This window comes from Sciurus carolinensis, chromosome 14 (genome assembly GCF_902686445.1).
Source record: "Sciurus carolinensis chromosome 14, mSciCar1.2, whole genome shotgun sequence".
Taxonomy (NCBI): Eukaryota; Metazoa; Chordata; class Mammalia; order Rodentia; family Sciuridae; genus Sciurus; species Sciurus carolinensis.
The window spans coordinates 36,191,662-36,217,798 of record NC_062226.1 but is presented as its reverse complement, the minus strand read 5'-3'; the positions used below and the strand labels follow the sequence as shown (position 1 = coordinate 36,217,798).

Here is a 26,137-nt window from a genome sequence, read left to right as displayed (position 1 = left end):
ATGGATTGAACCTAGTGCCTCACATGTGCTAGACAAGCATTCTACCACTGAGCCACAACCCCAGGCCAATGTTGATGTTTTAACAGTTTTATGTAGTTTATTATTTTTAGATATAAAAATTAGTTTACAAAATGAATGTGATGCAGGGAATACAGCTTAGTGGTAAAGCACTTGCCTTGCACGTATAAAGCCCTGGGTTTGATCCTCAGCTTCCTCCACCCCCAAGAACATGAACAACTTGCACACAAATGTTAATAGCAGATTTATTAGTAATAGCCCCAAACTAGAATCATCTCATGTCACCCAATGGGTAAATGGTTAAACAAACTGTGGCAAATATACACAACCATGGAGTATCTGCAATACAAAGGAATGAATTATTGACACACACAACAACCTGGATGAATTTCCAGGGATTTATACCGAGTGAGTAAAAAGCTAATTTACAGATTAGATCTGCAAATTATATTTATAAATCAGGTGCAGTGGTGGTACATGTCTGTATTACCAGCAACTTGGGAGACTGAGGCAGGAAGATTGCAAGTTCAAAGCAGTCTCAGCAATTTAGAGAGGGCCTAAGCAACTTAGCCAGGCCCTCACTCAAAATAAAAAAATAAAAGGGCTGGGAATGAATGTGGCTCAGTGATTAAGAACCCCTGGATTCAATCCCCAGTACCAAAAAAAAAAAAAAAAGATTTCAATTATAAAACCTTTTTGATATGACAAAACTTTGGAAATAGAAGACAAGGTTAGTGGTTGCCAAAAGTTAGGATAAAGGATGGGGGTAGGAATAAGGTCGGGGTAGGTATGGCTATAAAAAGTGTAGATGAAACTCTTCATTATCTTGGCTATGGTAGAGGGTACATGAATTTACACAGGTGATAAAATTATATAGAATTTAAGGAACTCAAAGGCTCCAAACATAAAGTAATGATGAGATAGAAATGTTAATTACCTCGATTTGATCAGCACACATTATATTCATGTATTGAAGTATACATTGTATCCCTAAATATGTACAATCGTGTTAACCAAAAATTATTTAAAAAAGTTAAAAAAGATGAAAATGCCAAATATCCTGATTTTATCTTAACACATTGTGTACATGTGTGGAATTATCATACTGTATCCCATAAATGTTTACAGTAAAAAATTAATAAAAATTTTGAAAAAGATAAAAAAAACTGGCACAATATAAGATGAAAAATATGTAGAATTTATTGTAGAATTTATTACATACACAAATGAGTACCACTGGGAAAAGCCAAATAAAATTAGTGGATTATTTAATCAATGGCAATATTCTGATTGTGATATTGTACCATAGTTTTGCAAAATGTTACCATTGGGGGAAACATGCAAGGAATCTCTGTATTATTTCTTACTAATAAACATAAATTTCCTCTTTTTTATTTTTATTTTTTTGGTATTAGAGATCAAACCCAGGGCCTAAGGCATGCTATAGGTAAGTCCTCTCCCACTTTCCGATATCCTTACCTTTTTTTTTTTTTTTTTTTTAAACAGGGTCTCACTGAGTTGCTCAGGCTGGTCTTGTACTTATTATCCTCCTGCTTCAGCCTCCTGAGTAGCTTGTACTTATTATCCTCCTGCTTCAGCCTCCTGAGTAGCTGGGATTGTAGAAGTCACACCTGGCTTCTTATACTTTCTAAACAAAGATGGGGCTATGGTATTTATTTATCTTGGTAGCTTATTTTGTTGACTTAAAAAACAGATACCCTGGGCTGGGACTGGGGTTCAGTGGCAGAATCCTTGCCTAGCACATGTGAGACACTGGGTTCAATCCTTAGCACCACATACAAAAATAAGCAAATAAAATAAAGGCATGCTGTCCATCTACAACTACAAAAAAAAATTTTTTTTAAAATCAGATACCCTTCCATGGTATTAGGGTTATTATGTATAGTAAATAAAAATATAGGCTGCCCAGTTAAATTTGATAACAGATAATATTTTAGTATAACCATGTCCCTAATATGTTGGCATTCTATCTGGCAACCCTGATAGCATTGTACTTACCTAATTTTTTGAAATATTGGTTGCATAATACTCCACTGTAGAATATTTTGCCTATGCCTTTTTTTTTTTTTTCTGTGCTGGGGCCTAGCACTTTCCACATGCTAGGCAAGTACTTTCCCACTCGTCATACCCCCAGCCTTAGCCTTTGCCTATTAATGAAAGTAATCTTTAGATCCAGATTCATTGTTATTTTCATTAATATACAACATCTCTTATATTTGTATGGTACCTAAAATTTTAATTGTTCAAACTGCTCCCATATTCAGTTCAGCAAACATTAACTGAGAACTATGATAGAAAAAGCCTGGGCTTTGAATCTCTGGATCTCTTTCTCACCAAATGCTGAAACTCCTTGAGTCTTAGTTTCTTCAACTGTAAAATGAGAATAGGAATACTTACTTTAGAGGACTAGAAATAATGTATACACAAGCCCTCATATAGTGTTTAGCAAAGAATGATAACTCATGGGGATAAGTTGCTGTTTATTTATAGTGCTATTAAGTTAGTCTAGCGTGTACTAAAGAATAAACAATAATAAGAAACATAGTCCAGGGGCTAGGGCTGTAGCTCAGAGGCAGAGCGCTTGCTTAGCATGTATGAGACACTGGGTTCCATCCTTAGCACCACATAAAATAAACAAAGGCATGCTGTATATCTACAACTACAAAAAAATTTAAAAAAAAGAAACATAGTCCAGAAAAATTTTAAATACATCATACATAAGTAGAGTATAATTTCTCAATTTCATGGTTATACATGTTGTAGATTCCCACCAGTTGTGTAGTTATATGTGTACATAAGGTAATAATGTCTGATTCATTCTACTGTCATTCCTACTCCCACACCCCCTCCCTTCTTTTCCCTCCCTTATGTCTGATCCAAAATACCTCTATTCTTCCCTAGCTCCCTGCTCTTACTGTGAGTTAGCATCCACATATCAGAGAAAACATTTGGACTTTGTTTTTTGGGGATTGGCTTATTTCACTTACCATGATATTCTCCAGTTCCACCCATTTATTGGCAAATGCCATAATTTCATTCTTTTTTAAGGCTGAGTAATATTCCATTGTGTATATACACTACAATTTCTTTATCCATTCTTCTGTGGAAGGGTACCTAGGTTAGTTCCATAGCTTAACTATTGTGAATTGAGCTGCTATAAACATTGATGTGGCTGCATCACTGTAATATGATGATTTTAAGTCCTTTGTGTGTAAGATGAGGAGTGGGAGCTGGGTCAAATGGTGGTTTCATTCCAAGTTTTCTAAGGAATCTCCATACAGCTTTCCATAATGGTTGCACCAATTTGCAGTCGCACAGCAACTTATGAGTGTATGTTTTCCCCCACGTGCTCACAAACATTTATTGTTGCTTGTTTTCTTGATAACTGCCATTCTGACTGGCGTAAGATGAAATCTTAGAGTAGCTTTGATTTGAATTTCTCTAATTGCTAGAGATGTTGAATTCTTTTTTAAAAATTATTTATTTATCTCATTTTTAAAATTTTTACAGACTGCATTTTGCATTTTGATTCATTGTACACAAATGGGGTATAATTTTTCATTTCTATAGTTGTACACAATATAGATTCACACCATTCATGTAATCATATATATACATAGGGTAATACTGTCTGTTTCATTCTACTATCTTTCTGTCTCCCACCCCTGCTCACCCATTTTCCTCTATACCATTCAAAGTTCCTTCATTCTTCTCTTCCATCCATCACCCAACCTGGTTAAATGTCATCATCCACTTATCAGTGAAAACATTTGGCCTTTGGTTTTTGGGCTTGGCCTATTTCACTTAGCATATTTTCCAACTTCATTCATTTACCAGCAAATGCCATAATTTTATTCTTATTTATGACTAATATTCCATTGTGTACATATACCGCAGCTTCTTTATCCATTCATCAGTTGAAGGGCATCTTGGTTGGTTCCACAATCTAGCTATTGTGAATTGAGGCTGCTATAAACATTGATGTGGCTGCATTACTGTAGTATGCTGATTTTAAGTCCTTTGAGTATAAACTGAGCAGTGGGATAGCTGGATCAAATGGTGGCTCCATTCTAAGTTTTCTGCTTTCCATACTGCTTTCCAGAGTGGTTGCACCAATTTGCAACTCTACCAGCAATGTATGAGTGTGCTTGTGTTTTTGATAATAACCATTCTAATTGGAGTCAGATGAAATCTTAGGGTGGTTTTAATTTGCATTTCTCTAATCATTAGAGATGATGAGCACTTTTTCATATACTTGTTGATCGCCTGTATATCTTCTTCTGTGAAATGTCTGCTCAGTTCCTTAGTTGATTTATTGATTGGGTTCTTTGCATTTTGGGTGTAAAGTTTTTTACGTTCTTTATAAACTTTGGAAATGAGTGCTCTTTCTGAAGTGTGTGTGGAGAAGATTTTCTCCCACTCTGTTGGCTCTCTTTTCACATTATTGTTTCCTGTACTGAGTAAAGAATTTTTTAGTTTGAATCCATCCCATTTATTGATTCTTGCTTTTATTTCTTGCACTATGGGGGTCTTGTTAAGGAAGTGTGGTCCTAAGCCAACATACTGGAGATTCAGGCCTACTTTTTCTTCTATTTGGTGAAGGGTCTTGAGCCTAATTCCTAGATCCTTGATCCATTTTGAGTTGAGTTTTGTACAGGGTGAGAGATAGGGGTTTAATTTCATTTTACTGTATATGGATTTTCAGTTTTGCCAACATCATTTGTTGAAGAGGCTATCTTTTCTCCATTGTATGTTTTTGGCACCTTTGTCTAGTATGAGATAGCTACTTATGTTGGTATGTCTCTGTGTCTTCTATCCTGTATCATTGGTCTACCTGTATATTTTGGTGCCAATACCATGCTGTTTTTGTTACTATTGCTCTGTAGTAGAGTTTAAGTCTGGTATAGTGATACCTCCTGCATCACTCCTCCTGCCCAGGATTGCATTGGCTATTTTGGGTCTTTTGTTCTTCCAGATGAATTTCATGATTGCTTTTTCTATTTTTATGAGAAATGTCATTGGGATTTTAATTGGAATTGCATTAAATCTGTATAGCACCTTTGGAAGTATGGCCATTTTGATAATATTAATTCTGCCTATCTAGGAACATGGGAGATCTTTCCATCTTCTAAGGTCTTCTTCAATTTCTTTCTTTAATGTTCTGTGGTTTTCATTGTAGAGATCTTTCACCTCTTTGGTTAGATTGATTCCCAAATATTTTATTTTTTTTGAGGCTATTGTGAATGGAGTTGTTTTCCTCATTTCCCTTTCAGATGTTTCATCGCTTATGAATAAAAATGCTTTAGTTTTATGCACGTTGATTTCTGCTATTTTGCTGAATTCATTTATGAGGTCTAGAAGTTTTCTGGAGGAGTTTTTTGGATCCTCTAGATATAGAATAATGTCATCATCAAATAGTGACAGATTGAGTTCCTCTTTTCGTATTCATATCACTTTAATTTCTTTAGTCTGTCTAATTGCTCTGGCTAGTATTTCAAGAATAATGTTGAATAGAAGTGGTGAAAGAGGGCATCCCTATCTTGTTCCAGTTTTTAAAGGGAGTGCTTTCAGTTTTTCTCCATTAAGAATGATGTTGGCCATGGGCTTAGCGTAAATAGCCTTTACAATGTTCAGGTATGTTCCTACTATCCCTATTTTCTCTAGTGTTTTGAGCATGAAGGGGTGTTGTATTTTGTCAAATGCTTTCTCTGCATCTGTTGAAATAATATGATTCTTACCCTTAAGTTTACTGATGTGATGAATCACATTTATTGATCTCCGTATGTTGAACCAACCTTGCATGCCAGGGATGAACCCCACTTGATCGTGGTGCATTATCTTCTTAATATGTTTTTGGATGCAATTTGCCAAGATTTTGTTAAGAACTTTTGTGTTTATATTCATCAGAGATATCGGTCTAAAATTTTCTTTCCTTGATGTGTCTTTGTCTGGTTTGAGTATGAGGGTGATACTAGCTTCATAGAATGAGTTTGGAAGGGTTCCCTCCTTTTCTATTTCCTGGAATACATTGAGAAGTATTGGAATGAGTTCTTCTTTGAAGGTCTTGTAGAACTCAGCTAAGAATCCATCTGGTCCTGGGCTTTTCTTGGTTGGTAGGTGTTTGATGGCTTCTCCTATTTCATTGCTTGATATTGATCTGTTTAAATTGTGTATGTCCTCCTGGTTCAGTTTGGGAGGTGCATATGTCTCTAGAAATTTGTCAATGTCTTTGATATTTTCTATTTTTTGGAGTATAGATTTTCAAAGTAGCTTCTATTATGTTATGGATTTCAGTGGTGTCTATCATGATTTTTCCTTTTTCATGACGAATTTTAGTAATTTGAGTTTTCTCTCTCCTCTGCTAGTGTGGCTAAGGGTTGTCTATTTTGTTTACTTTTTCAAAGAACCAACTTTTTGTTTTGTCAATTTTTGAATTGTTTCTTTTGTTTCAATTTCATTGATTCAGTTCTGATTTTAATGATTTCCAGTCTTCTACTACTTTTGGTATTGTTCTGTTTTTCTTTTTCTAGGACTTTGAGATGTAATGTTAGGTCATTTAGTTGTTGACTTTTTATTCTTTTCTGGAATGCACTCCATGCAATGAATTTTCCTCTTAGTACCACTTTCATAGTGTTCCAGAGATTTTGATATGTTGTATCATCATTCTCATTTACCTCTAAGAATTTTTTATCTCCTCCCTGATGTTTTCTGTTATCCATGCTTCATTCAATTGCATATTATTTAGTCTTCAGGTGTTGGAGTAATTTCTGTTTTTTATTTTGTCATTGATTTCTAATTTCATTCCATTATGATCTGATAGAACACAAGGTAGTATCTCTATTTTTTGCATTTACTAAGGACTTCTTTGTGGCATATATGTTCTATTTAAGAGAAGGTTCCATGTGCTGTTGAGAAGAAAGTGTAATCACTTGTTAATGGATAGAATAATCTATATATGTCTGTTAAGTCTAGGTTATTGATTGTGTTTTGAGTTCTATGGTTTCTCTTAGTTTTTGTTTGGAAGATCTATCCAGTGGTGACAGTGGTGTGTTAAAGTCACACAGAATAATTTTGTTGTGGTCTATTTGATTCCTGGAATTGAGAAGGATTTGTTTGATGTACATGGATGCACTGTTGTTTGGGGCATAAATATTTACGATCATTATGTCTTCCTGATTTATGGTTCCCTTAAGCAGTATGAAATGTCCTTCTTTATCCCTTCTGAGTAACTTTGGATTGAAGTCCACTTTATCTGAAATAAGAATGGAAACCCCTGCTTTTCTACTGAGTCTGTGTGTATGGTAGGTTTTTCCCATCCTTTCATCTTTTCTCTGTGGATGTCCTTATCTATGAGATGAGATTCTTGAAGGCAGCATATTGTTGGATCTTTCTTTTTAATCCACTCTACCAGTCTATGCCTTTTGATTGTTGAGTTTAGGTCATTAACCTTCAGGGTTATTATTGAGATATGATTTGTATTCCCAGTCATTTGGGCTTACTTTTGGTTTTTAACTTGACTTGGTTTCTCTTTTGATTAGTTTTTCCTTTAAGGTAGTTCCTCCCTTTGCTGACCTACATTGTTGCTTTTCATTTCCTCCTCATGGAATATTTTGCTGAGAATATTCTATAGCACAGTTTTTCTATTTGTAAATTCTTTTAACTTTTGTTTGTCATGGAAGGATTTTAATTCATCTTCAAATTTTTTTTTATATATTTATTTATTTTTTTTTAATTGTATACAAATGGGATACATGTTGTTTCTCTATTTGTACATAGAGTCAAGGCATACCATTTGTGTAATCATATGTTTACATAGGGCAATGATGTTTATTTTTTTTCCCTTCCCCCCCACCCCTCCCACCCCTCTTTTCCCTCTATACAGTCCTTCTTTCCTTCATTCTTACCGCTCTCCTTATCCCTAACCCTAAACCTAACCCTAAACCTAATGCTAACCCCTCCCACCCCCCATTATATGTCCTCATCTGCTTATCAGCGAGATCATTCGTCCTTTAGTTTTTTGAGATTGGCTTATCTCACTTAGCATGATATTCTCCAATTTCGTCCATTTGCCTACAAATGCCATAATTTTATCATTCTTCATTGCAGAGTAATATTCCATTGTATAAATATGCCACAGTTTCTTTATCCATTCATCAACTGAAGGGCATCTAGGTTGGTTCCACAATCTGGCTATGGTGAATTGAGCAGCAATGAACATTGATGTGGCTGTATCTCATCTTCAAATTTGAAGGTTAGTTTTACTGGGTATAGGATTCTTGGTTGGCAACCATGTTCTTTCAGAGTTTGAAATATGTTTCAGGCCCTTGTACCTTTTAGGGTCTGGGCTGAGAAATTTGCTGATATCCATATTGGTTTCCTTGTATATGTAATCTGAGGCTTTTCTCCCGAAGCCTCAAGGTCTCATCTTTATTTTGAATGTTAGGCATTTTCATTATAATGTGCCTTGGTGTGGATCCGTTGTGATTTTGTGCATTTGGTGTTCTGTAAGCCTTTTGTATTTGATTTTCCATTTCAGTCTTCAGGTTTGGGATATTTTCTGATACTATTTCATTGAATAGGTTGTTCATTCCTTTGGTTTGTATCTCTGTGCCTTCCTCAATCCCGATAACTCTTAAATTTGGTCTATTGGTCTTTTCATGATGTCCCACAGTTCTTGGCAGTTCCATTCTGTTTGGTCAACTTTATTTTCAAGCTTAAATATTTTGTCTTCATTGTCTGAGGTTCTGTCTTCCAAGTGATCTAGTCTGTTGGTAATGCTTTCCATTGAGTTTTTTATTTGGTTTATTGTTTCCTTCATTTCAAGGATTTCTGTTTTTTTTTTTTTTTTTTTTTTTTTTTTTTTTTTTTTTTTTTTTAAGAATCTCTATCTCTTTGCTTCCTGCAGTTTCTCTTTCAACTGCTTATTGGAGTGATCATTCATTGCCTGCATTTGCTCTCTTATCTCATCCTTTGCTTCATGAATCATTTTAATTATGTATATTCTGAACCCTTTTTCTGACATTTCTTCTACCATGCTGTCACTGGATTCTATTAATATGGAATCTAGGTTTGTTTGGATCATTTTCTTCCCTTGTTTTTTCATGTTGTTCTTGTATCTTCCCCTCTAGCAGTACAGATATTGGGTATTGCGATTTCCCGCTATAGTCTTATAGTTACCCTATAGGTTTCCAAAACCTTTTCTTTGGGGGGTAGATCAATATTAGCAGTGCCTAGTACAGACAATATGTAACCCTAAACAAAATAACTCCTATGAAGACATTAACAATATTGTCATAATAAACAGAATGAGTTCAATTATTACCTACAGTATAACAAATAGATTTGCAATAAGGTCTGCAGTTTCTAATGGAGGACAAGGAGGATGGGGAGGGGTGTAGGGTATAACTGTTAGTGGGTTAGGAAAAGAGTATATAGAAGTTCTAGATTGTAGAGTGAAAGTGTAATCAAAAGAAGTTGATAGAATGAGAAAAGGGAGAAAGAGACTCTGAGGAAACAGGTAAACAAAAGGAAAATAGAGTGAGACAAGTAAAGAAATAAAAACTTAAACATTTTCAAAAAGGAGAAAAAAAAAAGAAAAAAAATCTACAGTATAACAGTCATACAGTATTCAAACCTCCCAGACTTCAGTAGCCTGATGCATGAAACATACCTGACAATAAGCTTCCAGTCTCCAGCAGGCATCTCAGGATGGGATTTGCTCCACCTAAAGATGAGTGCTACCACTTCCCAGATAATCCAAGATGGTCTCTCTGGCTTCCAAATGTATTGGCAAATGAGGAGCTGCAGCTTGCAGGTGTGGGCGGAGGTACCGGAGACAGGGCTCAGTCAGTCCGGCCTGGGATCCAACAGGTCCTGACTGTTGTCTCAAAATAGTGGCAGCTGTGTGTAACCAAACCTGCAGGTACTGTGACAGTGGACTTCCAGGCACCAGTAGGCAGCTGGTGATCCAGGGGCAGTCTGCAGTTGGTCTGCTGGCTATCGGTGGTGGGTGATGTTTAGATGAAGGGCAGGCAAGAGGCAGGCAAATGACAGATGATAGGCGCCAGTTAGTGAATAATCTGCACTCAAAAAGTAGTCAATATGCTGGCAGACTGCAGGTGATCACAGTAGACAAATGGGGTAAACAGCAGGGGATTGATAAGCAGCAAAAACTGCCTCACTGAGAAATAGATATCCTTTGCTTGAAACCTGAATTATGGAGCGACAAGGAATGCAGCCTCCCTCTAGTCCGCCATCTTGGATCCTCCAGTTTCTTTGTTTACTATATTTTTTCTTAGAAAAAGTAAAACTAGCTTTAAATGGGCATTGATTTTATTTCAGGAGTATCATTGCCAAAAGCTTGGTCCTTATTCCTGATGCCAATCCAATAATGAGGACACAATTTTGAGAAAAAGGAAAAAGATTTATTGCTTTCCTAGCAAAGGAGAAACATAGGGGATTCCTGTCCCAAAGGCTGTGATACTCTGAATTCTTAATTTATTATTAAAATTTTGAGACACAGCCTTGCTAAATTGCTTAGGTCCTTGTTAAATTGCTGAGGCTGGCCTTAAACTTTTAATCTTTTTGCCTCAGACTCCCAAGTTGCTGGAATAACAGGTTTGTATGGTATCTGGCCTGTTTTTAAAATTTTTTAAGATAGGGTCTTGCTAAATTGCTGAGGCAGTCCTGAAATTTGTGATCCTTCTGCCTCAGCCTACTGAGTCACTGGGCATGAGCTGCTGCCACATCAGGCTCTGAAGTATTTTTCATAGTTTCTTTTTTTTCTTTTCCTGTCCTTTCCTTTTTTTTTTTAAAGCCTGTTGCCACCCACGGCAACAATTTGCGCGGGTCTTTATGGGTGGTGGACTGGAAACGAACTATTTTTACTATCTTTCCTTAGTGGGCTGCTTTCTCGCTTATTCACTTGTTCCCTGCGCTATAGAGGAAGAAAGACTTTTCTTAGGGAGAGAGAGAGGCTTTGCATAAGAAAGAATCTTTGAGGGGAGAGAGACTGAGAGAAACATAGAGAAAGAAAGGCTTCTACGCTTATCAGAGATCTATTTCTTCTTAGGCTTCTGCAGCTTCTTCTTAAAGGTGCAACCTTAATCCTGTGAACTAAAGGTGCGCTGCTTCTCTCTACTTGCCGCTGCCCCTACTCACTGCTTCTCTTTCTGTTTACCACTTTTCTCTGCTTGCTGCTCCTTACTGTCGCGCCCCCACCTACAGCCCGCTTATATTCCCTCAAGGAGGCTGAGGGTGGGGCCACGCCAGTTGTGATCAGGCGAGGAGCCAGCTGCCCTATCACTATAGCGGCAAGGGTTAAAACGAGCAGGCCCGAGCAGGCAAGCTCGGGAACACCTGTGCACGTGTTGTGCGCGTGGACTTAACTGAATATGGTCAGTGATAGATCACCTGAATGTGCTTATGTTAATTAACCTCTTCACTGCCGATGTGATCAGGCGCCGTTCTGGCGCTGTCTACATGGCACAGCCCCCAACAAAAGCCATTTCTTTTTCTTCCAGGAGTATGACCCAAAACTCAATTTTGTGTGTCTTTCCTGCTCAATAGGATTGTATATAAAAGTCAGGTCATGGTTTGTAGCCTGAGGTTGGCTTGCCTGGATGACCTCGGAAGGCAAAGAGCATAGCTATAAATGGTGTCTTCAGAGAATGGACTGCAACCTTTGTTTCCTGTTCCACTGATGCCACAGTCACACGTGGCACTGAGATTCATGGCATCCAGAGACACACAGCTCCACCCTACTTTGGCAGGCCTGGCCCACTCCTAGGATGCTGGTGGATGGCCTTCTCAGAAATGAGAATCCAAACCAGGAGTGGTGGTACATGCCTATAATCCCAGTGGCTTGGGAGGCTGAGGCAGGAGGATCACCAGTTCAAAGCCAGCCTCAGCAATTTAACAGAGCCCTAAGCAACTCAGAGAGATCTTATCTCTAAATAAAATACCAAAAAGGGCTGGGGATGTGCTCAGTGGTTAAGTGCCCCTGGGTTCAATTCAATTCCTGGTACCAAAAAATAAATAAAAATTAAAAAAATTAAAAAATAAAATGCAGATCCATTCATCTCTTTCTTCGTCAGCAACTCTCCCAACTATACAGCCTGATACACAAGGCCCCCTTCCTTTCTTGTGGTACTCTCTATGTTGTGCTCCTCCACCAGTTACCAGCTTTTCCTTTTATGCCACATCCTTCCCTGTAGCCTTTTATTTTGCTCCCCCTAACTTCTTTTCTACACTGAGACTTCTGAATGTTCTTCTTTGCTTGTTGATTTTTTTTTTTTTTCTATTTTTTTTTTCAAGGCCTAGAGCCAGTATAAAATATTTCAATCCTTGGTCAGAATTAAATGCTCCCCTTTTTGAGTTCTAAACTGCATGACTGCCTGCACTTGTATATAGAGGTCCTTTATTAGCATTTGTTTTCTATTAGCTCCTCTGTCTTTGAACTCCCTTGGGCAGAAGAAACATCTCTTTTCTTCCTTTCTCTGGCATTACCTTGAACAGGACCTGGCTTAGGGTACACACTGAAAGAATGAATAGCACAAATTACCCTGTGTGAGAGGGGCCGGCCTTTGGATATAGAGATTATGCATGTAAGTACACATTAATGGTTAAAAAAAAACTGTCGTGGATTTTATTATTGCTGCTAATGGTGTTATTACTGATAGAGATGTTACATTTCTAATGACCTGATCCACCCAGTTCATGACTCTCAAAACGGGGAGCAGTGAAATCATAATACAATCTCCTTATTGTCCATATTAGGAAACAGGCCCCTAGAGGGTAGAGCTCTTCTTTCAGTTATCAAAGTTCAGAACTCCTGACTCCTGGAACTGGGTTGTTTTCTCTTTCTATATAATTGTCTTTAACTCAATGATATTCAAACTGCTTTGAATATATACACTCAAAACAAACTTGAAAAATTTTAAGTAGATGTGTAAATTTTTTTCATCATAATTTTGAATAGTTGCAAAGGATGTAATTTATTTCAAGTATTTTTAAGTGGGATTATTGTAAACATTTTCAATTTTTTTTGGCACTGGGTATTTACCACTGAGCTACATTTCCAGTCCTTTTTTATTTTTATTTTTAAAAATTATAGACAAGGTCTTGCTAAGTTGTTGAGGGTCTTGCTGAGTTTCTGAGGCTGGGCTTGAATTTGCAATCTTCCTGCCTCAGCCTCCTGAGTCACTGGGATTATAGGCATGTGCCACCTTACCCAGCATATTGTAAACATTTTCAAATGAAGGTGTAACATCACTCATTTAAAGGTATGTAACAAGTTGGAAATATCTGAATGATTTAATACTTACTGTTGTCTACTATAAAAGGATCACAAGCAAAAATATACAGTCTCTTATTTTGCAGTGCTGGGAACTGAATCCTGAGACTCACCCAAGAGTTCTATCACTGGGCTACATTCCCAGTGGGTGCATTCTTTTTTAAATTTTTAAGTCAGGTTAGCACTTGCTACATACACCACTCTTTATCATTCACTTATTTCCCCTCTTTTCTTCTCATATTTTCATCCTGCAGAATATTATCTCTATTAAAAAAAAAGTTTAGGCTGGGTTATTTAAGCTTCACTAGCCACATTGAAATCATATGCAACTACATCTTACTTTTTTCTTTTGTGGTGCTAGGAACTGGATCCAGCGCCTAGTGCATCCGGTTGGTAGTAGTTAAGTGCTCTACCACTGAGCTACATTTCCGGCCCTCAGAATGTTATTATTATTTTTTTTGCAGCACTGGGGATGAAACCCAGGACAGAGTATTATCTTCATGCAACATTTTTTTTTTTTTTTACTTGACAATCCTTTATCCAGCACCCTATTATACTTCATTGTAATAAAAAACATATAAATTTAAATTTAATATACATTTTTTCTTTCCTGTGGCTATGATTCTTAAATTTTTTCTTTGGCTCGATTTATCACTATAGTTGTAATTTGAACGGTTCATCCAAATTACATAAATAATGGGTGTGACGGCTAATACAGGTAATTCCAGATGCTGGGGAGGTTAAGGCAGAAGGATTGCAAGTTCAAGATGGCAATTTAGCCATATTAAAAAAAAAAAAAAAAAAAAAAAGAGGTTGTGGGGGGATCTCATTCAGTAGGAGAGACCTTGGCTACCTGAGGCCCTGGGTTCAGTAATGGGGGTAAATAATGACCAAAAGTAAATATATCAGAAAATTATTAGGATGCTGCGTTGGTTTCTTGTTAGCTAATGGACAATTAATTTGGATCCTGGGGGTTTTATTCCTCTTGACAACAGATATTAGTAAGATTCAGAAGAGGAAGAGGGGTATAATCTGTCTTTTTGGGTGGGAAAACCGCCTTTAGGCTTGGGGAGGCGAAAATGAGAATTGTAACCACTACGGACTTATCTCTGGCAGATCAATTTTAGGAGAGAACGTAAGAAAGCCGAGTAGGGTAACTGCACGTCTATGCCACCTGGGAAATCGTCACTCTCCGGAGGATGCACACTCGAGTTCGAAGAGCCAGGGCTCGAGTCACTCATCAGCAGTCCACCCAGGAGCAGTGGATCCCGACCAAGTAATCTAGGCCCAAACGAGACTGCCGGGCCTCCGGCCACCGGAATCCAGCGTCCCGCGCGCTCGCGACAGCTGCGCGCCCCGCCCCCTGGAACTCGGCGGCGCGCGCCCCGCCCCTTCCGGCCCGGGAGGTTTGATTCCTTTGGCGGGCGGAAGCGACAGGATCCTGGCATTCGAAAATCATTCCTGAGGTCTCGCTTCTGCCGCTTGGTCTCCGACGGCTGGCGGGCTCCTCGGTGCTGTCCGGCCCTACCCCGCCCGGCCCTCCGCCCCTCAGGTCAGTTCTCCCGTCTGCCCTCCGCAGCGGTAGGTGAGGGCCGGGGTCTCGGCTGTGCGGGGCACTGGGCGTCGCCGCCCCAGCCCAGTTCGCTCCTGGCTCTCGGGAGACGGAGGAGTTCACTGGAGACCCCTACTACCAGCGCTGTACCCCGATGAGATTCTTAACCTTTCCGAACCTCGGGTTTCTCCTCTGTGAGGAGAAAGATGGAACCGGCTTCACGGGGTTATCGGTGCATGCCGCCCAGGAGACTGAATTTCCATTCCGGTTTCCGTGACGTTGGCTGTCTTCGTGAGAGGAGCTCCAAGAAGGGTTTTGCGTTCTCTCCGCACAACTGTAGGGTTCCAGTAAAAACCACCCCCTTTTCTGAGTCCGATCCACCCCCCTCCCTTAACCTCAAGGTAGTGGTTTCAGGGTTCTCTAAATAGGTGCACGGAAGGCTAAAGCAAAGAAGCAGCAGCGAGGTCACTTCCACCAAGAAGCCTGGATCGTGGGGCGGGGAGGGACACTCCCTGGAGAAGGCATCTCAAGAGAATTATCAAACCCCAGTGAATAATTGTTCTTGAGTTTCACCATTGGCATTTCACATAGGATAGGGAGAAGGTCAGGGTAACAGATGCCTCAAGTTTTCCTTTGAGAGAAATAATTCTAATATTTTGTTCATATTTTGATTTCTGTTTCTCATGGGTGTGGGAGAAATCAGAAAAAGCCTTATTGTATCTTCATGGGGCTTGTTTCACCAGTGGATCTCACCGTCCTGAATAACTACTATGGACCAACTTAGATGGCAGATCAATACCTTAATACCTTTGGGAATGAATGTCTCTTTGGTGCCCTCAGAAACTTATACAAGGGAGTGTAGGGCAGGATGCTCATTAACCTTATTACAAGGCCACGTTGTAAGCCAGTCTATATTCTCGCTTGAAATTATTCTCCATATCAGTGCCTTATTAAACTCTCAAGGCACCATAAATGTATTTTGCATCAGATAATAGCATAGCCCAAAAAATTCTCTTAGTAACAAAATGCCCTCAATTTGTTGCTGTCCTTTAAATTTAACCATAAACCTCCTCCCATTAATTCTAGCCAATTTCTTTTTTTTTTTTCCAATTTCTTTTTTTAAAGAAAATATTTTTTTAGTTGTAGATGGACACATGCCTTTATTTTATTTATTTTTATGTGGTACTGAGGATCAAACCCAGTGCTTCACATGTGCTAGGCAAGTGCTCTACCATTGAGCCACAACCCCAGGCCATAATTCTAGCCGATTTCTTGTTTCCTCAGAGAAGTTCAAGTACTCAGTTATGTATGCCTCCAATTCTTCTATTTAGGGAGACTGTGTCTCAAAATTAAAAAGTGGCCAGGCAAGGTGGTGCATGCCTGTAACCCCAGAGATTTGGAGGCTGAGGTAGGAGGATTGTAAGTTAAAAGCTAGCCTCAGTAATTTAGTGAGGCCCTAAGCAACTCAGTGAGACCCTGTCCAAAAATAAATGAATCAAAAAAAAGAAAAAAAAAAAAAAAAAAGGGCTGGGGATGTGGTTCAGTAGTTAAATGCCCCTGAGTTCAATCCCTGGTACCAACAAACAAACAACAACAACAAAATGAATTATGATTTCCTTATATCTCTAATTTGATGTTGAATTCCAACATCATACTACAAATTGCATTTTCTTTCTGAGAGTGACAATTTGAAATAGACCAGTTCTTTGTGTGGAGGGCAGTAGTGGCAATTAGGACTCTTCCTGAGACCTGGTATATTTCCTTTATCCATTTCCATCTTATGATTTTTTTAAGACGTTGAAATGTCTCTGTTTCCTGTTTAGCCCTTGTTCTCAGTACCCCAGCACTACACTATTTGGAGCTTTGTTCTGCAGTGAATCTGTTAGCTTATTTTTGTAGCAGACAACTTTCCACAGATTTATAGTCCAACATTCCTCTATTTTCATTCCTCTGCTCTTTTTCTTTCCCTCCTTAGGATCCCAGAAATTTTTGAATTTTGTGTTGATCTTTAGACTTTAACTGCTGTAATTGCTTGTTTTAGAAATCCTAAGTCCTGTTTTCCCAGTTTTTTGGGAATGGGGCTCCATTTTATTCTCACATTTACCCCATTGACAAATGCCTTTTAAAAGATTTCTGAATTAGTGTTGCTATTAGGAGTTCTAATTCTATGCCTTCAAGTGCCCAGTGAGAATCAATTTTCCATCAGCACCAGGACCTGACTTTTCTTCTAATGTTTGCCTGCTCAATTCAGACAGGTATAGGCAGAGTAAAAGTTCAACATCCTTATTAAGTTGTTTGAGTACCATTTCTTTTTGAGAAATGGCTAATAACCTTTTATTGGATTAGGATGTCTTTTGCCCATTTTCTTTTTCCAGTTCTTTTATGTTGAGGCTAAAACCTTCTTTTTTAAATTTTTTTTTTAATGCTGTTTGTCTCTCTTTGTCTTTTTTTTTTTTCTGAGTTTTGTATTTTTCCTTCCCAAATTTCTCTAGTTTTCTTCAGTGGCCTTTTTTTTTTTTTTTTTTTTGTGCTGGGGTTTGAGCCCAGGAGCACTCTACCATGGAATACATGCCCAGCCCTATTTTTATTTTAGACAGGATCTTGTTAAACCAGGTGCACCTATTTTTAATTTTAGACAGGGTCTTGTTAAGCTGGGTGCGGTGACCTATCACCAAGTTTGAGGCCAGCCTCAACAGTTTAGTGAGGCCCTAAGCAATTTAGTGAGACCCTGTCTCAAAATGAAAAAAATAAAATTAATAAAAAGGACTTAGTGGTAACGTGCCCTTGGGTTCAATCCCTAGCACTCCTAATCCCTCCCCAAACAACAACAAAAATCTGAAAAACAGGGTCTCGCCTTGGCTGACTTGCCTTGAATTGTGATCCTCCTGCCTCACCTTCCTGAGTTGTTGGGATTACAGGTGTGAGCCACAACACGTGGCTTCACTGGCCAAGTTTAAAGACTTTTTACTGATAATAATTTACCTTTTCTCTCCAAGAAAAAGGATTCATGTAATCAGGGCTTTAGACATTTTGAAATATTTAAAAAATAATTCTTTGTAGTTCTTGGAGTTTTGATGGTTTCATTCAGATTTTTCTCTACGATGACCATCCTTATTCTAATAAGGGCCTACCTTATTAGTCTGTCTTCCTTTGTAAGCTCACCACATTTCTGAGGTTGAACTTGTACTCCAGATGTCCCAATTTCAGTACCCTTATTAAGACTATGTAATATGTTGGTAATTCAACCCTGGATGAGGACAGGATACAGAGCAGAGAACTTGAAGATAATGAACATGATGCTTGCCATCCATCAATTCCAGAACTTAAATGGGCTTGCTAGTTTTGCCTGTTTATGAAGCGAGACTGGCTTTAGCACCATACTTCACTATTGAGAGGAAGTGATCAAGATGTATGGGCTCTGTTCTTTTCAGGTGGAACTCTGTTTCCCAAATTGCAGTTGGTTGTGCACATGCTCTTTTAAACTACTGAAATGTTAGAATTGGTTCCTGGGATCCTGAACCCTGTGCTGAACCATAGCTAGTACACTGCTAGATGGACCAGATAATGTAGGATTTCATCAGTAGATGGATCTTGGCCTCAAACCCCTTTGTGAATGCTGGAGCCCAGGTGTGTTGTGCTGGACTGTGTGGGAAATTTTTATGTCTGACTCTGAACTTTCCTTAAGTCCCTGAGATTCCTGTTTGGCTTTCTAAGAGATAATGGGCCCTCTTTTTTCCCAAGGTTGAGATCCAAGGCCTGTTTTCCCATACCAGCTTTGGGAAGAAGAACCTCTTAGAGAAACCATTTCTGTATAGGTTTGGAGAGCTTTAACCCAATGTCTAGTTGTATAATGAAAGCTCTGTTTTGCATCACTGAATTTCAAGTCTTAGGATTTGACCTATGTAGCAGCACTTTTAGAAAATTTATTAGTTATCTGCTTTCTAGAAACTTTTAAAAATTAGAGTTTTTCTTTCCTTCTTGGTTTCCATGAAACTATATTCTTCAGATGCTTACTTTTTAAAGTATTCTTGTCTTGTCTCTTTCTTTTGCCACTCTTAGCTATAGATTTGATATGAGTAAGACCTTAGCTGTCTACCATTTAAACATTTTTAAAGATTTGTACTCCCCTTCCCCGTCTCTCTCCTGTACTGGAGATTGAACCCAGGAACACTTTGCCACTAATGTATATTCCCAGCCTTTTTAATTTTTTTCCTTTCTTATTTTATTCTTTTTTGATATACATGGCAGTAGAGTGTATTTTGACATATTATACATGCATGGAGTATAACGTATTCTAATTAGGATCTCAGTCTTGTGGTTGTATATGATGTGGAGATTATGTGTACATAGGAAAGTTATGTCTGATTCATTCTACAGTTTTTTTCTATTCCTATCCTGCCTCCCTTCCCTTCATTTCCCTTTGTTTATTCTACTGAACATCTGTTCTTCCCCTACCCCACCTTGTTGTGTGTTAGCAAGCCCTTTCAGTTTTATTTTGAGACAAGATCACCCCAGGTTGCTAAGTCTGACCTTAACTTGTGGTCCTCCTGCCTCAGTCTCCTGAGGATTACAGGCTTGTCTTTCACTTCTAAGAAGTCTATAACTGTGACTGATTTTGTGTATGGTGTGAGATATGGAGGTCCAGTGTTCATTTTTCCATACCCTAACCAATTGTTTGAGCTCCAGATCTACATTACCATTCGCTTGTACCTCTAATAGTCTTTTTTTTTGGTCCGGGATTGGACCTAGAGGTTTTCTACTATGAACTCCGTCCCTAGCTTGATTTTATTCTTTATTTTGAGACAGGTACTCCATAAGTTGCTTAGACTGGCCTTGAACTTTCAAACTATTGATCCTCTTGTCTCAGCCTCCTGAGTCACTGTGATTATAAGTCTGTGCTACTGTGCCTGGCCCCAGATAGTTTTTATTCTTTTATTCTTTATTTTGAGACAGGGTCTCACTAAATTTCTGAGGCTGGCCTTGAACTTTTGATCCTCCTGCCTCAGCTTCCCAAGTCCCTGGGATTATAGGCATGTACCACCAAGTCCACAACAATGTATTTTTTAAAAAGTTTTATAGGTTTATCTTTCATGTTTACTTTTTTTTTTTTTTTTTTTTTTTTTTGGTACTGAGATTGAACCCAGGGGCACTTAACCCTGAGACACATCCCAGCCCTTTTTTTTTTTTTTTTTTTTTTTTTTGGTACTGAGATTGAACCCAGGGGCACTTAACCCTGAGACACATCCCAGCCCTTTTTTTTTTTTTTTTTTTTTTTTTTTTTTTGAGATAGTCTGGCTCAGTTGCTTGGGGCCTCACTAAATTGTGGAGGCTTAATTGAACTTGCAATCCTTCTGCTTTAGCCTCCTGAGTCATGGGATTATAGGCATGTGCCCTTGTGCTGGGTTCATGTTTAAGTCTTTTTTTTTTTTTTTTGGTACCAGAGATTGAATCCAAGGGGCGCTTAACCACTTAGCCACATCCCTAGCCCTTTTTTATATTTTATTTAGAGACAGAGTCTCACTACTTAAGTTGCTTAGGGTCATACAAAGTTGCTAAGGCTGGCTTTTTTAAAAACATAAACCAGTAATGGTCATTTATTATAATAAGTATTGTGTACTGGACATAATTCCACATGCTGTACTTTTTTTTTTTTCTGACGCTGACTTTTGAACTTGTGATCCTCCTGCTTCAGCTTCCTGAGCCACTGGGATTACAGGCATGGGCCAGTGTGCCTGGCTCATGTTTAAGTCTTTATCTGGAATTGATTTGTATGTGTAGTGTCGGATAGGAATTGAGTTTTTTTTTCTCCTATGGCTAATCATTTTTCTAGTATTAATTTTATGCATAAGTCTTTTTTTTAAGTTTAATATATTTTAATAGCAAACTTATAGGAACAGTGCAGAAGACAGACAACATTAAAAACATGTACTTGCATGTAGGACAGCTCAGCGAATGGATGGAATCTACTGTATGATAAAAATGCTACAAACACCATTTAGTTGCTGTCAATAAGAAATTTACTTGTTTAAAAAAAATCCAAATGCTGGCATTGTCCAGAAAAATTTAATTAAATTTAAAAATTTAATTGTTATAAAATTGAACTGCTGAAACTTATTCAATGAAACATTTTGATTTGCATTAATACTTTACATCCCCCCATTTATATTAAAAATTCACACACAAATGAAAATGGAAAAATGGCCAGTACCTGATTTCTGTCCCCTATTTTTCCACTTGCAATCATACACTTAGGTACCTTTTGACCCCATGGAAAAAAATTTCTAATGTTCAGAACTACCAATAACAGGAAGAAGAGAAAAAACATTTTTTTTGAGAATGAAATGTTTCCCACCATGGTGAATTCTTAAGCATGTCTCCCACTTATGCGGTGTGCTAGTTGGATGTCTTTTGGCATAATTGTTACACATGGATAGCACACAGGTTGGTGTCTTCAAAAAGGCCAATCAGATAGGCCTCACTTGTCTCCTGCAGAGCACCAATAGCTGCGTTCTGGAAGCGCAGATCTCTTTTGAAGTCCTGAGCAATTTCTCACACCAGACACTGGAAGGGGAGTTTGTGAATCAGAAGTTCAGTGGACTTCTGATAAAGTGTCATTTCAAAAAGCCCCACAGTACCAGGCCTGTAACAATGAGGTTTCTTCACCCCTCCAGTAGAGGGCGCACTCTTGTGAGCGGCTTTTGTAGCCAGTTGTTTCCTGGGTGCTTTACCACTGGTTGATTTGCGGGCAGTCTGCTTTATATGAGCCATGGTAGAAAGACCTCCTTACTTACCCATCCTCTTCAGCTGGAGCTGGGCAAGCTAGAGGTGTCGCTGGTGTTAGAGAGCAACGGCGGCGTGGCGGCGGCTGCAAACACGATAGCCTTTTATTTATTTATTTATTTATTTTTTAAAATTTATTTTTATTGTAAAGAAATGGGATACATGTTGTTTCTGTTTGTACATGGAGTAACAGCATACCATTTGTGTAATCATACATTTACATGGGGTAATGATGTTTGATTCATTCTGTTATTTTTTCCTCCCCCCCACCCCTCTTTTCCCTCTATTCAGTCCCTCCTTCCTCCATTCTTGCCCTCTCCCACCCCCCATTATGTGTCATCATCTACTTATCAGTGATCATTCGTCCTTTTCTTTTTTGAGATTGGCTTATCTCACTTAGCATCATATTCTCCAATTTCATCCATTTGCCTGCAAATGCCATGATTTTATTATTCTTTATAGCTGAGTAATATTCCATTGTGTGTATATATATATATATATATATATATATATATATATATACACACACACACACACACACACATACCACAGTTTCTTTATCCATTCATCAATTGAAGGACATCTAGGTTGGTTCCACAGTCTGACTATTGGGAATTGAGCAGCTATGAACATTGATGTGGCTGTATCTCTGTAGTATGCTGATTTTAAGTCCTTTGGATATAGACCAAGGAGTGGGATAGCTGGGTCAAATGGTGGGTCCATTCCAAGTTTCTAAGGAATCTCCACACTGCTTTCCAGAGTGGCTGCACTAATTTTCAGCCCCACCAGCAATGTATGAGTGTACCTTTTTCCCCACATCCTCTCCAACACCTATTGTTGCTTGTATTCTTGATAATCGCCATTCTAACTGGGGTGAGATGGAATCTTAGTGTAGTTTTGATTTGCATTTCTCTTATTACTAAAGATGGTGAACATTTTTTCATATGTTTGTTGATTGCTTGTAGATCTTCTTCTGTGAAGTGTCTGTTCATATCCTTAGGCCATTTGTTGATTGGGTTATTTGTATTCTTCGTGTAGAGTTTTTTGAGTTCTTTATATATTCTGGAAATTAGTGCTCTATCTGAACTATGAGTGGCAAAGATTTTCTCAAGCTCTCTCTTCACATTGCTGATAGTTTCCTTTGCTGAGAGAAAGCTGTTTAGTTTGAATTATCCCAGTTATTGATTCTTGCTTTTATTTCTTGTGCTATGGGAGTCCTGTTAAGGAAGTCTGATCCTAAGCCAACAAGTTGAAGATTGGACCTACTTTTTCTTCTATAAGTTTCAGGGTCTCTGGTCTGATTTCATGGTCCTTGATTCATTGTGAGTTGATTTTTGTGCAGGGTGAGAGATAGGGGTTTAGTTTCATTCTGTTGCACATGGATTTCCAGTTTTCCCAGCACCATTTGTTGAAGAGGCTATCTTTTCTCCATTGCATATTTTTGGCACCTTTGTCTAGTATGAGAAAATTGTATTTATTTGGGTTTTTGTCCGTGTCCTCTGTTCTGTACCATTGATCTACCTGTCTATTTTGGTGCCAATACCATGCCGTTTTTGTTACTATTGCTTTGTAGTATAGTTGAAGGTCTGGTATTGTGATACCCCCTGTTTCATTCTTCCTGCTAAGGATTGCTTTAGCTATTCTGGGTTTCTTATTCTTCCAGATGAATTTCACGATTGCTTGCTCTATTTCTGTAAGGTACATCATTGGGATTTTAATTGGAATTGCATTGAATCTGTATAGCACTTTTGGTAGTATGGCCATTTTGACAATATTAATTCTGCCTATCCAAGAACATGGGAGATCTTTCCATCTTCTAAGGTCTTCCTCAATTTCTTCAATATTTTGTAGTTTTCCTTGTAGAGATCTTTTACCTCTTTGGTTAGATTGATTCCCAAGTATTTTATTTTTTTGAGGCTAATGCAAATGGAGTTGTTTTCCTCATTTCCCTTTCAGATGTTTCGTGGCTTGCATATAAAAATGCTTTAGATTTATGTGTGTTGATTTTATAGCCTGCTGTTTTGCTGAATTCATTGATGAGGTCTAGAAGTTTTCTGGAGGAGTTTTTGGATCCTCTAAATATAGAATCATGTCATCAGCAAATAGTGACAGCTTAAGTTCCTCTTTTCCTATTTGTATCCCTTTAATTTCTTTCGTCTGCCTAATTGCTCTGGCTAGAGTTTCGAGGACAGTGTTGAATAGAAGTGGTGAAAGAGGACATCCCTGTCTTGTTCCCGTTTTTAAAGGGAATGGTTTCAGTTTTTCTCTATTAATGTTGTTGGCCATGGGCTTAGCATAAATAGCCTTTACAATGTTCAGGTATGTTCCTATTATCCCTATTTGCTCTAGTGTTGTGAGCATGAAGGGGTGTTGTATTTTGTCGAACGCTTTTTCTGCGTCAGTTGAAATAACCATGTGATTCTTATCCTTAAGTCTATTGACATGATGGATTACGTTTATTGATTTACGGATGTTAAACGATCCTTGCATTTCAGGGATGAACCCCACTTGATCGTGGTACTTAATATGTTTTTGGATACGGTTTGCCAATATTTTGTTAAGGGTCTTTGCATCTATATTCATCAAAGATATTGGTCTAAAATTTTCTTTCCTTGATGTGTCTTTGCCTGGTTTGGGTATGAGGGTGATACTATTCATAGAATGAGTTCGGTAGGGTACCCTCCTTTTCTATTTCCTGGAATACTTTGAGAAGTATTGGAATGAGTTCTTCTTTGAAGGTCTTGTAGAACTCGGCTGAGAATCCGTCTGGTCTTTTCTTGGATGGTAGATTTTTAATGGCTTCTTCTACTTCATTGCTTCTTATTGATCTGTTTAAATTGTGTATGTCCTCCTGGTTCAGTTTGGGAGGACCATATGTCTCTAGAAATTTCTCAATGTCTTTGGTAGTTTCTATTTTGTTGAAATACAGATTTTCAAAGTAGTTTCTCATTATGTTCTGTATCTCAGTGGTGTCTGTCATGATATTTCCTTTTTCATCATGAATTTTAGTAATTTGAGTCTTCTCTCTCCTTCTCTTTGTTAGTGTGGCTAAGGGTTTGTCTATTTTGTTTACTTTCTCAAAGAACCAACTTTTTGTTTTGTCAATTTTTTGAATTGTTTCTTTGTTTCAATTTCATTGATTTCAGCTCTGATTTTAATGATTTCCAGTCTTCTTCTACTTTTGCTGTTATTCTGTTCTTCTTTTTCTAGGGCTTTGAGCTGTAATGTTAGGTCATTTAGTTGTTGACTTTTCATTCTTTTCTGGAATGCACTCCATGCAATGAATTTTCCTCTTAGTACTGCTTTCATATAGTCCCAGAGATTTTGATATGTTGTATCGTCATTCCCATTGACCTCTAAGAATTTGTTTTTATCTCCTCCCTGATGTTTTCTCTTATCCATGTTTCGTTCAATAGCATATTATTTAGTCTCCAGGTGTTGGAGTAATTTCTATTTTTTATTTTGTCATTGATTTCTACTCTCAGTCCATTATGATCTGATAGAATACAAGGCAGTATCTCCATTTTTTTTGCATTTCCTAAGGGCTGCTTTGTGGCATAACATATGGTCTATTTTCGAGAAAGTTCCATGTGCTGCTGAGAAGAAAGTGAATCCGCTCGTTGATGGATGGAATATTCTCTATATGTCTTTTAAGTCTTGGTTATTGATTGTGTTATTGAGTTCTATGGTTTCTTTGTTTGGTTTCTGTTTGGAAGATCTATCTAGTGGTGACAGCGGTGCATTAACGTAACCCAGAGTTATTGTGTTGTGGTCTATGTGATTCCTGAAATTGAGGAGGATTTGTTTGATGTACAGAGATGCACCATTGTTTGGGGCATAAATATTTACTATTTTTATGTCTTCCTGATTTAGGGTTCCCTTAAGCAGTATGAAATGTCCTTCTTTATCCCTTCTGACTAACTTTGACTTGAAGTCCACTTTATCTGATATAAGGATGGAAATCCCTGCTTTTTTACTGAGTCCATGTGCGTGGTAGGTTTTTTCCCATCCTTTCACCTTTAGTCTGTGTATGTCTTTTTCTATGAGATGAGTCTCTTACAGGCAGCATATTGTTGGGTCTTTATTTTTAATCCACTCTGCCAGTCTGTCTTTTGATTGATGAGTTTAGGCCATTAACGTTCAGGGTTATTATTGAGATATGATTCGTATTCCCAGTCATTTGGGCTTATTTTTGGTTTTTAAGTTGGCTTGGTTTCTCCTTTGAGTGGTTTTTCTCTAAGGTAGTTCCTCCCTTTGCTGACCTAGGTTGTTGTTTTTCATTTCCTCCCCATGGAATATTTTGTTGAGAACATTCTGTAGCACAGGCTTTCTATTTGTAAATTCTTTTAACTTTTGTTTATCATGGAAGGATTTTATTTCATCTTCAAATCTGAAGGTTAGTTTTGCTGGTTATAGGATTCTTGGTTGGCAACCATGTTCTTTCAGAGCTTGAAATATGTTGTTCCAGGCCC

General features: G+C 38.1%; 1 protein-coding gene and 1 pseudogene across 1 annotated transcript in view; one reads left to right on the top strand and one right to left on the bottom strand.

Annotated features, from left to right (window-relative positions):
- The first annotated feature begins 14,763 nt into the window (after window positions 1–14,763).
- Melk (maternal embryonic leucine zipper kinase) overlaps window positions 14,764–26,137 on the top strand; it is an 84,341-nt gene continuing 72,967 nt past the window's right edge. Inside the window, exon 1 of the mRNA XM_047525592.1 lies at window positions 14,764–14,885. The gene's annotated coding sequence lies outside the window, so the exon portion shown is untranslated. The remainder of the gene's footprint in view (window positions 14,886–26,137) is intronic.
- LOC124964879 (histone H3.3A-like) lies at window positions 21,250–21,653 on the bottom strand (annotated as a pseudogene).